The sequence below is a fragment of the Bidens hawaiensis genome, unplaced genomic scaffold, assembly GCF_021521415.1.
Source record: "Bidens hawaiensis isolate Kalapana, Puna unplaced genomic scaffold, B.hawaiensis_p1.1 tig00043071_1, whole genome shotgun sequence".
NCBI classification, from domain to species: domain Eukaryota; kingdom Viridiplantae; phylum Streptophyta; class Magnoliopsida; order Asterales; family Asteraceae; genus Bidens; species Bidens hawaiensis.
The window spans coordinates 80,597-98,108 of record NW_027497655.1 but is presented as its reverse complement, the minus strand read 5'-3'; the positions used below and the strand labels follow the sequence as shown (position 1 = coordinate 98,108).

The 17,512-nt window shown below is 37.2% G+C and overlaps 1 pseudogene across 1 annotated transcript; it reads right to left on the bottom strand.

Annotated features, from left to right (window-relative positions):
• Nucleotides 1-741: 741 nt before the first annotated feature.
• On the bottom strand, nt 742-9,321 carry LOC143594092 (G-type lectin S-receptor-like serine/threonine-protein kinase RKS1; annotated as a pseudogene). Its single transcript, XR_013146259.1, has 10 exons — nt 9,237-9,321; nt 8,978-9,171; nt 4,048-5,464; nt 3,283-3,359; nt 3,074-3,199; nt 2,193-2,386; nt 1,897-2,107; nt 1,550-1,788; nt 1,321-1,468; nt 742-1,231 (listed from the first exon to the last, which is right to left on the bottom strand). The product of XR_013146259.1 is annotated as a G-type lectin S-receptor-like serine/threonine-protein kinase RKS1 (transcript).
• Nucleotides 9,322-17,512: the final 8,191 nt, after the last annotated feature.

Below are 17,512 nucleotides of genomic sequence, written 5' to 3'. Positions count from 1 at the left end.
ACTTCAGATGCATTCAAAAGGGTCTATAATCTATATTAAATATATCTAACCTATTGCGATCCAATTTTGAACCCGTTGCACCATGATGAAGAAGAATATAAAACTTGGATTACTCTACAAATCGTGTGATCACTATCAGATTAACCTATTTGATGGTACTCCTCAAATGATTAACCGGATTAGATGCAGAGTTTGCCAAGAACGAATTTGATGTTTTTATGATAAGAAGCCACTGTACCAATGAGAATTTTTTATGACGAAGAAACTGAATTTTTTCTAATATATATAAAACAAACGCAGCACATCAAGCAAACGTTTAATGCCTATTATCTGCTTGGACTTCAATACAAGTATGTTCACAAGCCCATTTACTTGTAGTCTATTTCATGACATATCGGCCCATAAGCATTTCAAAGAAAACGTTGGTCAAGAAACCAACAAACATAAATATATATTAATTATATATATATATATATATATATATATATATATTTATAAAATCTACAAATACTTCAAATATTATTAGTATCAAACAAGCATGCACTCCGCATCTCCTAACTCATTTAATTGCCAATAATATTTACTCATTCAACAAGTTAATCCGATAGCACTAAAATAGCCAAAATATACTTGCTTAAAGAACACGGCATGAAAAGATTGTGAACTGAAAATAGAAAGCAATCACTAACTTATTAAAACAAAAACTAACTTGATCCTTTGAAACAAGACCCACGAACTGACTTTAACCCAGCCATCAAGATCTTCAAGTTCTAACCCGTTACATATATATATACTGTTCAAAATATTGGAAATGCTACTTACATATAACTTCATTCAAGATGTTCAGAAGATGTCACATATTAATTGTTTAACATGCCTCATTTATGGCTCAAGAATTAAATAAGATATTATGAAATTATCGGGCATGTACGATGGTAATGGTCTCATCATCGACAAAGCTAACACAACCATTTGGTGATGTAAAGGGTAAGTCCTTGCCATAATTCAAGTGTCTAAAGATGAATGCTGGCTGCTTAGGAGAAGGAAGCATTGTTTCATGATTACTCAACATAAAAGCCACGTCAGTCATTGCAGGCTGATCACTAGCCAATTCTTCAACACACAAGATCCCGACCTGGATGCATAAAAGAACTTCACGGGCATCAAATGAATCTCCTAAAGATGGGTCAACAATCGTCAATGCTTTGTCTTGTTTTCACATCTCCCAAGCCTAACAACAATGTTGAGTATGAGAAAACTAGTTTGGTGGGTTGAATAATAACAAAAAAATATGCGATAAAAAATTTGTCATGTACTTACATGCCTGATCAAATTAAGTGATTTTTCTTTATTGTAGCTATTATTTTTCCTACCAATGATTATCTCCATAACTAGAACTCCAAAGCTAAAACCATCAGATTTGACTGAAAAAACGCCTTCCATTGCATACTCCGGAGACATATAGCCACTACAATCATATTATGTCATAATCAGACAAATGAAACAAACTAAAGTTGAGTTGTGTTATAGAATGGAGAACTACACACACTATGTTCCGACAACTCTACGAGTTTTAGCTTCATCCTCATCCCCTCCAAATATTTTCGTCAAATCCAAAATATGAAATTTTAGGGTTTAAATCTGTATCTAACAAAACATTGCTCGCTTTTAGATCCCTGTGGATTATCTTGAGTCTCGAATTGTGATGAAGATATAAAATTTCACGAGCAATCCCCTGAATAATTTGGAATCGTTTCTTCCAATCTAAAAGAGATGCCCTTTCTTGATCTAATGACCGACCATTTCATTAAAATATTTCAGACTTTTTAATAAAAAATAATTTAGAAATTGAAGTAGTTGAAGTTTAAGAACTTTATTATAGGTTAGAGAAAAAACTGAAGATAAATGAATCCAGGCCTTTGTTTGGTAAGTATTCATAAACTAGCATCTTTTCTTCATTATGAAAACAATATCCCAAAAGCCGGACGAGGTTTCTGTGTTGTAGTTTCGCTATCAACTTTACTTCATTTTTGAATTCTTTTATCCCTTGACTCGAACTTTGCGATAGTCTTTTGATAGCAACTTCTTGCCCGTTTAATAGCTTACCCTAAATAAATCATTGTTTATAAGTTGACAACAATTATAATTAACCACAAAGGCCATGATCGTTACTAAGATAGACAAGACACTACCTTATAAACAGGGTCAAATCCACCTTCTCCAAGCTTGTTTAGAAAAGAAAAGTTATCAGTTGCTACAACTATTGTGCTCAAATGAAACACTTCTAAATCTACATTTTTGCCAATATCCTTTTCCATGTTAGACCCTTCCAAGGTTTTGAAGTTTTTCTTGAAATCGAATCCAACTTCACCTTCGTTTCGGTTGGCTGCATCAATCCATTAAGAGGTACGTAGTGAAAACTGGTATTTTAATGCATTTATGTGAGTTTCATTTCTTTTCTTGGAGCATAAGTCCAAACCATAAGGCTATGCGTAGTGGAGGGCTACAAATTAGGGCGACTTGCGACACGTGGCGTCCAGTCAGTAAGGGGTGGTAATTTGTTTTTGGGGTGTAATGGTGTGGTGGCCCAATACACACACACACACACACACACATATATATATACATATAACACAAATAATATAATAATAATAAAAAGAAAAGGAAGAACGGCGATAAGCAGATGTCGCCCCCGCCCCTTATTGCCAAGGGGGCGGTGTTCCCCCCAAAATCGCCCCATTTTCGCCCTTAAACTCGCCCAATACGTTTAGCCTAAACCATGAAACTAGACGGACCAGCCAGAAAACAGTCCAAACTATTGAAATAATAAAAAAAGAAAAAAAAAACACCTACATGAGCCGTATGTAATCTCACTAAACGAGCAAGTGTTTATACTAAACAAGTGTTCATACTACATAATATTCATTGGTTTTCCTTATTTATCCATATAAATTATAATGATGTTAAATAGCGTTTTAGACTTTTAGGTGGAGTTACGCATATGTTTAGGCCCTGTTGAACCCTTTTTTAGTTTTTTTCGCCAAAGATAATACATGAATAATTTTTGACATACCATTTTTCTTCCTTATGTAAAAGTAAATGGAGATGCACAAGAAAAACCCTGCTGCAATCACTGGCATCCCAAATATGAGAAATCGGGTTTTGTGTGATCTATTCGGCCTCTTTGACGAATACTTGGCTGAAATATAATATCATGAAATGATCATATGAGCTTATATGTTAACGACAAATCTTTAAAAATAACCCTTGGAAATGTATTACGTTTCAAAGTTCTTGTCACTTGGTCGTTAGTACATCCAAGGTAGTTAACGAGAAATATCCAAGATGACTTGAATTCACTACAATAAATTGTCATTTTAAATATAACAGTTATTACACAGATGGTTCTTGTGATTTGTGCAAAATAACGGGCTTAACAATCTCGTGATCTTTAGGCAGATTTAACCAGCTAATGAAGATCAACATGCGACTATATAAGTCTTAGTGGCATGGTCGCCTAGTGATATATGAATTGGTATGCTAAATTTAGCCTACTAGTGACAAGTGTTGCTTCATTATTGGTAAAAATGTGGGTCCCAATGTACTTTTTATGACTTTCAGTGTCAAAAAGGTGCCGCTAATGCCAAGCTGCCTTTGCCTACTAGTCTGATATGCCAACCGTTCATTGGCCTAGAAAGGAAATGATGGGAAAGAAGTGGGCTAATTTTCAATGACTATTTTGGAAATTGGTCGTGTATGCTATAGCTACAACTTCCCCATTTGAAACTTCATTACACGCTCATTCACAAAACACTTAGATGCCCATTTTGACCTAAAAATAAAAAACCATTGGTTAGAATGACGGTTTGAATGGTATCGGAACGACAATTTGACCATAGGGGGTCAAACTTTGAAAATTTATTTATTAGAATAGTTGTTTGTCCAATATCCAAATGGCCATTCTAACCATAGACGGTCAACTTTGAAATTTTTTTTCACAATGCTACCCGGACGGCCGTTTGATTAGATGTCAGTATGTGTAGCTACTCATTTGGAAATTCTGTGGGCAAGTCTAGTATTTTGGTAACTTTCCCTAAAAACAATGATTCACCGTTCAAATGGAAAAAAAAACCATAAATAGATGGCGTCGTACCTAATTCATTGGCATCAACACGAACATAAAAAGATTGCCCTCCATCTGAAAATGTCCTTGTATCGTTCATGTCCCCATACCACGTAAGACAACCTCCACCCTCGGTCCCTTTACTAATATCAGCAACTGCATACCCCATGCACGTGCAATTTCTCAGGCACAACTCTTCACATGCTTTTAATCCCAAAGTCATGTTTACACCTGCTGTTGATGTATCTGGTACCTTAACATGAGCTAACTCAATGAACCCGTCTCCGTCCTTGCATAACTGTGTTCCAACCTTTCTCTTACACCCTTTGGAACCGTCCCCTATGTACTGGTCCTGTAGTGACTGTGGCTCGTATCCAGGAAGGCAACCACAGTTAGAAGTGATCCATTTATCTGAATCGCAAAAGCCAAAAGGACCACAATAGTTATAGTGATCACACAGGTCTTTTGGACCCGACCAGATTACATTCCACTTATGAGCTGCCTCGTTCCACACGAACCTGTCCAAGGTTCCAGATTCAGTAACAACATATCTGGTATACATGGTCGAGTTCAAGTTGATCATATGGAAAGTCGTCATCTCCTCATCGTCATTGCTTATGTACGTAATTTCAACGACATAATCTTTCCCCATCAACGGTACGCCGCTGAATCCAAGACCCGTCCATGAGCCAGCTCGCCAAATCTTTGTGATGCCTGCTTTAACTAAGAACATTTGAGATTTTTCAGCTATTATTATTCGAGTAGAATAGTCCCCGACTCCGGGATTCCCAGTAGACTTCCAAGATGTACTCACCCTATTCAAACCTGTTTTCCTATCTAAACCGAGCTTCATACCCGGAAGAAACGTATTTGAAGGGTAATCAAAGCTTTTCCATGAATAAACGCCTTTGTTTAGGCTTTGAAACAACACCAAATTCCCCGAATCCAGCAACTGAGCCGCAGAAACATCATTTGCCACACCGGAAACATTGGTTGACCAGAACACAAAACTTTGATTTACTTCGTGCAGGACAAGGTTCCCGGTTCGATCAACAGATAGGATTTCAGAGGAGTTGGTGATGGGACGGTCTGCATTTGCTTGGAAACCTTGTTATACCAGATACCCACGTATTTGTCGCTGGAGTTTGCAGGGCTAAAAAAGCTAAGTGCGAAAGTTTCTCCTTTAGAGACCAAAATATCACCATCTTTAACTGGTCGAGTGAGCGTGATGGTGTCGATACAAGTGCAAAACCCGAAAACTAGAAAGATTAACACAGATACTAGAATTCCTCTTTCGTGTAATATGTTAAGTTTCGTTTTCTTCGGATATGCTTTTTGTCTCTTTGATGTTCAAAAGAAACAATGCACGAGAATCTTGATTGAATATCAAAAAAGATAGATGAGTCTGGGAGCTGTGTTCTCACATTTATTTATTTCAATTTTTCTAAGTGTTTGGATGCTGGCCATAAAAAGGTATTCGGCTTAAGAATTGTACGTTTGTGTATACTTGGCCAGTTGGGTCAATGGAAGTCGCTGAATGCAATCAAAACCTTATCTCTACAGTATAAATCGATCACAGATATAGCTTTCAAATTATACTCTGGCCCAAATTACCCACTAAAGCATAACACTTGCCATATATAGTTAACATACTCAAAATGATCACAGATATAGCTTTCAACTGTCATTGATTTTCCATGCCCGTCTCACACATTCAGCCACCCAATCGACCCATATTAGAAGTTACCCGTCTCACAAGTTCAGCCTCCCAATCGATCCATATTAGAAGTTTATGGAGATGAAGACGCTACTGTGAATGCTCTTATGTATACTTTTTTCTGACAAATATAATTTATTTTATCTGTATCCAAAAATGATGCGTCTTCAAACCCTCCCGATTCACTTCAATCCGCTAACCCATTTAACACTTAGAACACCCTACCCGACTATTTTACTCTGTTTTATGATAACAACAACAACAACAACAACAACAATCATCAATGTTGCATAATTTGTAATTACCCTAAACAAAACTAGCTACATGATCTACATTACTTAACAAATGACTACAACTACATAAAGACACCACAATTTATAATTATATAATAGGCAAGGTTGCAAACATCGCTAATCGTACCCTAGGCTGCTGACTGGGGAGTATTCGGAGAGTTCTCGAACATGATAAATATAAAGATAATTAACTTTTGCATATTATATATTTGTCAAATAGCATAAGTTTACTAATATTTATAACAAATATGTGAATAATGAATATCAATATAAATAAGATAAATACATTTTTAAATACAAAATTATTCTAAAATTTGCTAATCATTAATTAAAAAAATGATATTCGTTCTCTAATATTATAGAAACAACTTTATTTTTTATTTTGTTAAGTCAAATTGACCCGAGATGACCGACTAGATCTGATAGTGGCTGAAGTTGACCACATTTTATCGATTATAGCATTGACACCATACATTGTAACGCTTACTTAGATCTCAGGGAGTACTCGAATTTGTAGACCTACTTTTACTAAACATTGATAATACGCTAACTGTTACAATTGGTATAAACTTTGTAGATAACACTTCGAAACACAATTTCACAACCAACAATTACAGAGAAAACGGCCCTCGTCTCTTGAACCCAGCCAGGCAGCCACAAGTAAACAGAATAATAATAATAATGACTATGGGCCAGGTCCAACTCAAGCCGCTTCCACTCAAGCCCAGTTTATTTAGTAATTAAATTAGAAAAGTAATACTCCAACATTTTCTAGTAAATGAATTGATAATCATCATTAATTTCAACATCCTTCTTCAATTTAATTACTTGAAGACATCAACCAAAACCTAATTTTTTACAATGGAATTCATGTCTAGAAACACTTGCCCCTTTTGTAAATAAAGCAGGTTGTTTTTCAATACCATTTTTTTCAATATCACATTATCACCTTCACTCTTATAAATTTAGTTTTGTACGTGCAGGTAATGGGAACTTAAACGATTGGCGTGGAGCTATTATGATGAAGAATAATCAAAACCCGAGAGGAAGGATGCACATGGAAGTCCCGTATGGTTCACATAGGATAAACAAACGTAGAAAAACGAAAAGTTTGAACATGAAAAAGGGTGGCGTAAGGTGGATTTTGCATAGCATAAGGCTACGCTAGAAGGGGGCGTAAGGTGGTAAGGCTATGCTAGGCCCGACGCAGCCTACGCCTTTCGAGTTTCTTATGGTTTGTTCGTTTTTATATTCCCTATTTAATGGAACCAACCCTAGGTCAAAATATCTCTTCCCTCGGGCCATTTTTCACGACTTTCAGAGCGATTCCATCAACTACAGCTCATTCTAATCAAGATTTCATCCATGACTAATCTGTACAACCTTAGTTTTGTAACATCCAATTTTGTGGTTAAAAATAAAATCAAGCTTGGTCATGCTCTTCAGAAATATTTCATCCCTTTTAGGGTATTTGATCAGCCTTTCATAAACAGGCAAAGTTCCATTAGCTAAAAATGACTCATCTGTATCACATCTATTAATCGACGTCCACACCTTCACGAAACTAAACTGAGAGGTAGCATCAACGAGGCTATGGTGAATACTCATTCCAAGAGAAATACCGCAATTTGGAAACATGGTAACTTGAAGGGAGAAGACGGGGATCTTAATGAAATCGGATATTTTAGGACATGAGTCTCCGAGTAAAGGTATAAGATGGTAAAACTCTTCGCAATTTCGAGGATGGAATATTCCCGTAAGATGATTGAAATCAAGATTGCATTCCGCAAACGTAACCTTGACAGAATCACCTTCCACATATTGAATTTTGGGTTTTTTGGAACGATCAAGAAACACGATCAAAGAACGTGAGTGGCAACTATGTATTGCTTGGAGATTGGAGGGGAAGCCATCTGGTTGATGCTAATGTCGTTAATTGAGTGAAGTAACTATAAACTTAAATGTTTTTTATAGGACTAGATCAAAGTACTACTATTCAATTCAATTTAGGTGAACAATTTAAAGTAAGAAACGTGCAAGGACTTTGTCGATTAATAGACTAGAAGGTTTTGGAGGTTTATAATCGTAGTTGAAATTTGAATTTGCGTTTGGAAAGACGGGTACGTAAGTGGTGAACATTATACTCAACATTTATAACAAAATTTCCAACCCATTCTCATCTCATTCCCCATACTCATGCTATTTCCTCATATTTTTAGGCACTGCCGTTCGCGGCTGCGACTGATGTTCGGTTGAAGATCACGACTCCGACTTTGATGGTCTAGGTGTGGAGTAGTATTGGTGAATTTATGTTTTTAATGCATGAATTATGGCTTTAATGTATGTTTTAATTTATATATGGTTTCTTATGAATTTAGGGATTTAATGTATGTTTTATGTATGGTTTGTTATGAACGATGTCTTTTTTTTATTAATCAACATTTTGGTTTTAATTGTAAAAATACCTCTTTTCCTGCTTGTTCATATTCTTGCCTTAAATTAAATTATATAAAATAAAGCAAAGCAAGTTAACACTTTAATTATTGTTAACAATTTGCGATTATTAACACATGTGCAACAATATCAATTCCTGCCACTTAGTTTAAACAAGTAGAATATTCTAGATAAAAAACATAGTCAAGGTTATTGTATTTTTCATATATTTTTCCTTTATTGTTTCCTGTAATTGTGGATCTCTCTCTATATGTACTCCATGTATTTTGTGAATAGAATTATGAAAAATATTTACCTTCACATGGTTATCAGAGCTTAAAACACTCCTACGAGTCATATCAATCGATCCTACCTATCCTATTCCTTTTTTTGTCAATGGCTTTCTCAAACACCATTATCACCATCACTGCTTCCACCCACTTCAACATCAAACTCACTGCCCAAAATTTTTCCGTCTGGAGACGCCATTTGCAATCCACTCTCATCGGTCTTAACCTTGACGACTTTATCACCGGTGCTAATCCGGCTCCACCAAAGACTGTTACGGAGAACGAAACGGTCAAAGCCAAACCTGAGTATGCAACCTGGTTTCGTCAGGATCAGGTCATATTCAGCGAAATTCCCGGATCGTGTTCCGATGAAATCTAACCGCTCATTGCATCGGCCTCCACCGGCAAAGAAGCTTGGGACAGGTTAACCTCGTCTTTTGCAAGCAAATCACGTTCCAGAATCATCTCTTTGAAAACTAAACTTGCGAAGAACCCCAAGGGAACCAGGCCTATTGCCGCATTTCTCAACGAGATGCGTTCCATTGTCGATGAGTTAGCTCTTGTTCATAGTCCGGTTGATGAAGAGGATCTTATGGTCCATATTCTCACCCAACTTGTTGATGAGTACACTTCCATTGCTGCCGCACTTAAGGTATGGGAAACTCCGGTCTCTTATCCGGAACTCTTTGATAAGCTTGTGGACTTTGAACGCTCATTGACACTAGCAGAATCTGTTACTCCCATCATTGCTACTGCAAATGCGACCCAAAGACAACATGCTCGTACTTCGTTCCGGGACTCGCAAACTCGGAATACTCGGGCTCAGTCGTCTTCTTCATCCCAACGGCCATCTCGGTCGAACAAATCTCAACCAAGTTCCTCCGGTAATCGAACAAATCAAATCTGCAACTTTTGTAACATCTCGGGTCACGACACACGTGACTGCAGGAAGCTTGCTAGATTTCTGAAAGATAATCAAGTTGTCTTCAACAATCCCTCATCAAATCCCATTGCCAATGCTGTCACTTCTGCTTTGGGCTCTCAGATGTGGATGATGGACAGTGGTGCTTCTCATCACCTCTCTTCATGTCCGGCCACACTCTCATCTGTTTTAGAATATGGTGGTCCCGACGAAATTGTTCTTGGTGATGGTACGGGTCTCTCTATTTCTCATGTTGGTTCAACTGAATTTTCCACCAAAACCAAACCTTTATCTTTACCCGATATTTTATGTGTTCCCAACATGCGTACTAATTTAATTTCGGTTGCTAAACTATGTCGTACTAATCATGTTTCCGTTGAATTCTTTCCATCTTATTTTTTTTGTGAAGGATCTCAAAACGGGGGCGCCTATCATGCAGGGGGAGAACATCAATGATGTTTACTACCTAAATCGGTTCTCTTCACTTCCACAAGTTAACACAACAACATCCATATCACCACTCCAATTGCATCATCGACTTGGACATCTTTGTTTTCGTACTTTTAAATTTATTTGTAAAGACCTTGATCTTAGTTTTAAGTCTTTGTCATGTTCTACTTTGCATTGTCAATCGTGTGCTTTTAATAAATGTCACAAGTTTCCATTTGGACCGAATTCATTTGTTGCTAATAAACCATTACAACTTCTCTATTCGGATGTATGGGGGCCGGTTGAACAATCTATTGATGGGTTTAAATATTATGTTGTGTTTGTGGACTACTACTCTAAATATGTGTGGCTTTATCCTATCAAACGCAACCGATATTTTTCCCCAATTTAAACTACTTGTGGAAAAATTCTTTCAAACCAACATCATATCCCTCTTCACCGACAATGGTGGTGAATACATTGGTCTTTTACCTTTTCTCCAATCCATGGGGATCTCTCATTACACCACTCCCCCGCATACCCCTGAACAAAACGGAATCGTTGAGCGCCGTCACCGCCACAGTATGGAAACCGGCCTCGCCTTGCTACATTATGCCGGTCTACCACTTTCCTTTTGGTCTCATGCGTTCCAAACCGCGGTTTATCTCATTAATCGCCTTCCGACACCAATTCTTCAATCCAAATCGCCATATCAAATGCTTTATCGTGCGTCACCTAATTATAAAAAGCTTAAAACTTTTGGTTGCTTATGTTATCCGTGGCTCAAACCTTACGCCACTTCCAAACTACAACCTCACTCCCAACCATGCATCTTCCTACGTTACTTGGCGTCCAAATCAGCCTACAAATGTCTTCACGAGCCAATCGTCTGTATCATTCTAGACATGTAGCCTTTGTAGAGGATATCTTCCCATCTAAAGGAAACTCTTCAAAACCGTACCCTCTTCCCACTACAAATGAATTTTTCTCTACATTCAATGCTCCATTACCACCTTTGCATGCTTCCCCTACAAATTCATCTAACCCCACTCAACCAGTACCTTTGCATGTGGTAACACCCTCCAATGCAGACTCCTCACTACCCACTGTAACATTCGTCAATTTTCGGACCCGAAAACTCGACCCGTTTAGTTTTTCTTTTAAACTATTAAAATTTTAAAATATATTTGTTTTATTATAAATATATGTTACTTTTATTAAGTTTATATGCATTTAAACCAATTCCAAAACTTGAGGGGCCGATTCTGTCAAATTCCCAAACTTCCCTCTTGTCTTCCTTCCCTGTCACGTATATGCAGCCCCCCACCCCATTCACGAATTTGACCAAGGTCAAAACCCATATAATCAGCCGATAATCGAAAGATTGATGATAATTCTGGTTCTCTAATTAACGCGTAATCAATCTATATGGTAAGAACAACTAATTAACAGCTAATTGACAGTCATTCTCGCATTAACAACCCGCGGACCAAAGGACACCAAAACGATATAAATACACAATCTTAATACAATTAAACTCGTACACAGCTCACTCAAGCTATCGCGATCTGAACCCCGATGCTTAATTATACAATATCAACCTCTTGATCTTCGTTTTTACCCTCCTTAGCGCCGCCCTGGTTCTGTCCAATTAACCCATCACGGTTCATCGTACGAGGTATTGAAATACATGGTTTTAATCGCGTTAATTCCTTGATCAAAAGCCCTAAGATCTATTTGGTTAATTATAACTGGATTGATCAAATCAAGATGTTAGGGTTCATGTTCAAATCTGTTATGAACTGATAGTGTTTTTAACTAATGAAAACCAAATCTGTTTGCAAGTGATGGTCAGCCTAGCTGGTTAAACACGTGAGCTATGGGGGCAGAGGTCGCGGGTTTGACCCCTTGCCACCCCATCTTTTTGTCTTTACTTTTTTTGGTATTTGTTTAAATTAATCAGTTCTTAGACCATGTGTAGTGGTGGCTTTGCCACCCGCGTTTTGAGCCATAACGCGGGGGGTACACCCCCCCCCCCTGCGTTATGTTGAAGTCAAATTTCCAAGCGTTTTATATACAACGCTGAAAACACAAGGGTATAACTCTGGAAACACCGCCCCCCTCCAAGTTATGCCAACTTTATGACTACACTTGTTTTTTATACAAAACCATAAATCTGACTGGGCGCCACGTGGCGCATAACCCCTGGATGTGGAGCTTTACGACTACACATGGTCTTATAGTTTTAAACCTTAATAAATGATAAGTAATTTATATTTTATTAAATTAACATATTAACTCATTGTTTTCCGAATCTCGGTTAGAACTATATATATAAACATATAAAAATTACTAAAGTATAAGGGTTTTTATAATAAATATTTAAAAAGATTTTGTTTAATTTGAATACGTAAATTAAGGTATATAATATTATTTGACATAATAATTTGGCCAAGTAATTTATAAACAAATGACATTTTTATAAATAAATATTGTTACCGCTTTAATAATATAAGTACGAATATTTTATAAACAATTACATTTTATGCAATATTAATTTATAAGTAATCTTTATTAATTATAAACTTTAAATAAAATATGATATACTCTCGATACAAGTTCATATCTTGTTTCTCTCTTAGTCCTTTTGTTAATTCGTAGTATTTCCCGTTTATACACTTGTTAGGCTTTGATTTTGCTACCTCTCGAGTGCGACGCTTATTCTCCTACCAATCTTAACGTATATTAGTTGGTTGCTTATTCTCTAAGGTGAGTTTACATACCCTTTTTTTTCATCTTTTATATTTTGGGGGTAGCATGTATACTATATTCAAGTTTACTTATGTTTTATTCCACATCTATTCAAAACACAATTCAATATATGTTTATGTGTGATTATTGCATGTTCTATGATAAATGCTCTATGTGCTTAATTGTTTATTTTATGTTTGGTGGTTGGTATCTCATCCTCATCTTTCCTCATCTAGAATGATCATACATTTACCCAAGTACATTCGTATCAATAAGAATGGATCCACATCTATTTAGTTGTTTACATTTTCATAGGAATTGTAATTCTCAACATTAACATATGAATTGTGGTTTTTATCTATATATATAAATCAACTAAAACTTATGTATTTTCACCAACATTCGTGTTGGCAAACTCTATTTTCGTACATGTTACATGTACAAGTAGTTGATACTATTCAAGTTGAAAGACAATAGTTTGACCTTAGGATATTATTCAACATACAAGAATATGATGTAATTGTTATAATTATTACATTGTGTACGTGTTTAATGTTAATGAAATTAAATATTCATTGTCGCTTTAATTAGTGTCTTTGAGCTACTGTCCAATCAATACGTTACGCCCCGGCATGTTCCGCCTTTGGTCGGGGTGTGACACCCACCACCTTACCATGTCATGAACCAACAACTCCACTTTCCTCCTCAAATTCACCATTCCCTACTTCTGATCATTTAGCCATCACTCCTAATTCCCAATCGCCTAACCCGTCTTCCGCCTCAACCTCCACAAATTTGGATGCCACCTCACCCCACTCTGCCTCATCGGCGACTACCTCTTCCATGGAAACGCAAACGTCTCCATCCTCTTTGCCGCCTAGAAATCGGAAACCCAATTCAAAATATTACAATTCTCACTTTGTTAATACCACCACTGTTCATCCTATCCCTCAATCTCTTGAACCCAATACCTATCTGCAAGCATCTAAAGACCCGCTTTGGCGTAAGGCCATGGATGTTGAGTACAACGCTCTACTTCGGAATCAAACATGGGAACTTGTTGCTCCATCCTCTCGACAACCGATTGGATGTAAGTGGGTTGTAACAACCCAGCTACCACCGAACCATAATATTGTCCGCTTTGGCCGGGACGTACCACCATCGCCTCACGGATTTGCTTTTGGTTGCCCAGGTGGTCACCCATCCTCATACTTCTCCCACCTGAGCACGCTTAACTGTGGAATTCTCCTCTCATCCACTACCATTAAGCGCCCAAAACGCGTTATGATGGGGAAGGTATCCACCTCCTTATAAAGAAGGCTTAGTTCTCCTTCCCAACCGATGTGGGATGTCACATGGGTTTTCCGTATCAAACGTCTTCCTGATGGTAGCGTTGACAAGTATAAGGCACGTCTCGTTGCAAAGGGTTTCTTACAAGAATACGGTAAAGATTATTTTGACACTTTCAGTCCAGTTACCAAACCCGTTACTATACGCACCGTGCTTGCTATTGCCTTATCGCGGGGATGGTCTTTACGTCAATTAGACGTTAATAATGCGTTTTTACACGGACACTTACAAGAGGAGGTTTACATGGTACAACCTCCTGGTTATGTTCACCCACAATTACCGAATCATGTTTGCAAACTACGCCGATCCCTGTACGGTCTTAAACAGGCGCCACGTGCATAGTATATGGCTCTTACTTCTTTTTTAGTTGATTTTGGGTTCACCAAATCTCATGCAGATGCCTCACTTTTTATCTACAATCGCAATGGTATCATGTGCTATTTTTTAGTTTATGTTGATGATATCCTTTTGACAAGCAACAACAATGGATTCATGAATGACTTTGTTCACAGTCTCGCCTCTCGGTTTTCACTAAAAGACTTGGGGTATCCTAGTCATTTTTTGGGAGTGGAAATTATACCCACTACACATGGTTTGTTTCTATCTCAGTATAGGCATATACATGATCTTCTGATCTTGCATCGCATGGATGGGGCAAAATCAGTTCAAACCCCATTATGTTCATCTCAAGTCTTGATGCTCGAAGATGGCACTCCAAAAGTAGACCCGACACCGTATCGTAAACTTGTGGGGTCTCTTCAGTATCTTGCTTTCACGCGACCGGATATTTCTTTTGCTGTTAACAAGCTAGCACAGTTCATGCATCAACCTACTCAAACGCATTGGCAAGCTCTCAAGCGCTTGCTTCGCTATCTTAAAGGAACAGTTTATCATGGCTTGTTTTTGAAAAAGAAATCTCCCTTAGAGTTTACCGCCTTTTCTGACTCTGATTGGGGAGGTGTCACTACAGCCGGTCGTTTTACCACGACTTACATTCTTTATCTCGGTAGCAATATCATCTCCTGGAAATCTGCACGCCAAAAGTCAGTCTCTCAATCGTCCACTGAAGCGGAATATAAAGCACTTGCTAATGCTGCCGCCGAGCTCGCATGGGTAGAAAATCTCCTCAAGGAACTTGGTCTTCCCGTGAATGTGTCACCTAGACTATATTGTGACAACACCGGAGCGACTTACTTGTGTGCTAATCCCGTGTATCACTCGCGCATGAAACATGTGGCTTTAGATTATCATTTAGTACGTGAAAAGGTTGCAGTCGGCACCCTATGAGTTCATCACATCAATTCAACATATCAACTAGCTGATGCTCTTACCAAACCTTTGTCTAGAGCTCCTTTTTTAAAGTTACGGTCCAAGATTAGTGTTTCCGACGGAACCTCCATCTAGCAGGGGCGTATTAACACATGTGCAACAATATCATTTCCCGCCACTTAGTTTAAACAAGTAGAATATTCTAGATAAAACACATAGTCAAGGTTATTGTATTTTCCATATATTTTTCCTTTATTGTTTCATGTAATTGTGGATCTCTCTCTATATGTACTCCATGTATTTTATGAATAGAATTATGAAAAATATTTACCTTCACAACGATTACTAACAAGATTTTTTAGAAAAATAATGCCAACCCCCCCCCCCCCCCCCGATCCCTCGTTTAATTATATTGGACTTTCTAACGTAATTAAAAATACGTGTGTATTGTTTTATTTCTCGCTAAATTAAAAGAATAACATAATCCGTTTTATAAAAAAAATATTAAATTTAAAGATGCATACATCTAATATTATTATATGGTTTGGTATAACATATGCATACATCTTTATTCGTATGACTAATGTGTTCTTTAAACAACTTAATACTTCTCAACCTAGAAATCTAACTCTTTCATTCATCTTTAAACCACCATGAGTAAAAGAAAGAACTAATGTGACTATGCTATTTCATAACTTTCCATTGATAATGGTAACTTGTCAGAAAATTCAATTGTTAAAGGAAACTTGTTAGAAATTTCCATTGCTAATGACAACTTAGGCATAAATTTCCGTTACTAATGGCAACTTAACAAAAACATGACTGAATTACGGCGACTTAAACATTCCCAATAATTAGAGTCTTACATTATCTGACCAACCCTATGGGGTTCCTTCAAGTTACTATTACTAATGGAGATTGTATTATTTTTGAAAACTTTTCAACCCTAAACATAGTTGTGAAAATGGTTTTTCAAACAACATTACTTCTGCAATAAAAAAACTCTCCTCAACCGATTACAACCGAAAACATGAGACCCCAACATTAAACAACCTCCAATTGGTCTCCTATGGCTCGATTAATAATTAGAACGAAGATGAAGTAGTTGTTGATACCTGTCGCCGGCTTCCTCTTCTCCAGCCTCGTTAGGTTCTCAATAACATGTTCTAATAAAAAAATATTTACGTTCGGTACTTGTGGTGTATTTCCTTTCATTTTGGCCCCAAAGTATCGCAGTTAGACTTTTCAAATGACAATTGGGTCCTTAATTGTAACTCTTTAAACGTGGCAACACCATGTCATAAACAAAACCCCATCAATAATATTCGTTAAGTAACTTAATGCCAAGAATCGGGATGTTACATATCGGTTGTGATTAAAGCCAAGTTACGATTTTAGGTGGTGAAGAACGACCCAACAAACTCGACAAGACCATGCACCTTGAAGCACCATAACCGTGTTAACTCCAACCCTAGCCATATATGGATCTGTGTAGCAACAATATAGTGGGATGCATTTTTTCCTATGTAAATCTAAAGCAGTTTGTTATTGAGAATCAAAAGATACTGTTTACAGACAAGGATTTATGATAAAGGTATAAAACTATATATACCATGACTCTTTTCTTGTCTTTAATTCATAGCTTCATATACATTACTTAAAAACTTAATACGAAAGAGCTATATTAAATCTATGCTAGCTTAAAGAATACGAAATATATGAAAAGATTGTAAACTGGAAACTGAAAGCAACGACACAGACGAACTTGACCAGCTAAAAGCAAAAGCCACTAACTTAGCTCCACGACCTGGCTTTAGCCCATCAAGATTAACCTACAATTTCTAACCAATGTCGACAGACATATTGTACAAACTATTGGAAAAGCTACTTACAGACAACTTCATTCAAGATGCTCAGCGGACATGACATATTAAT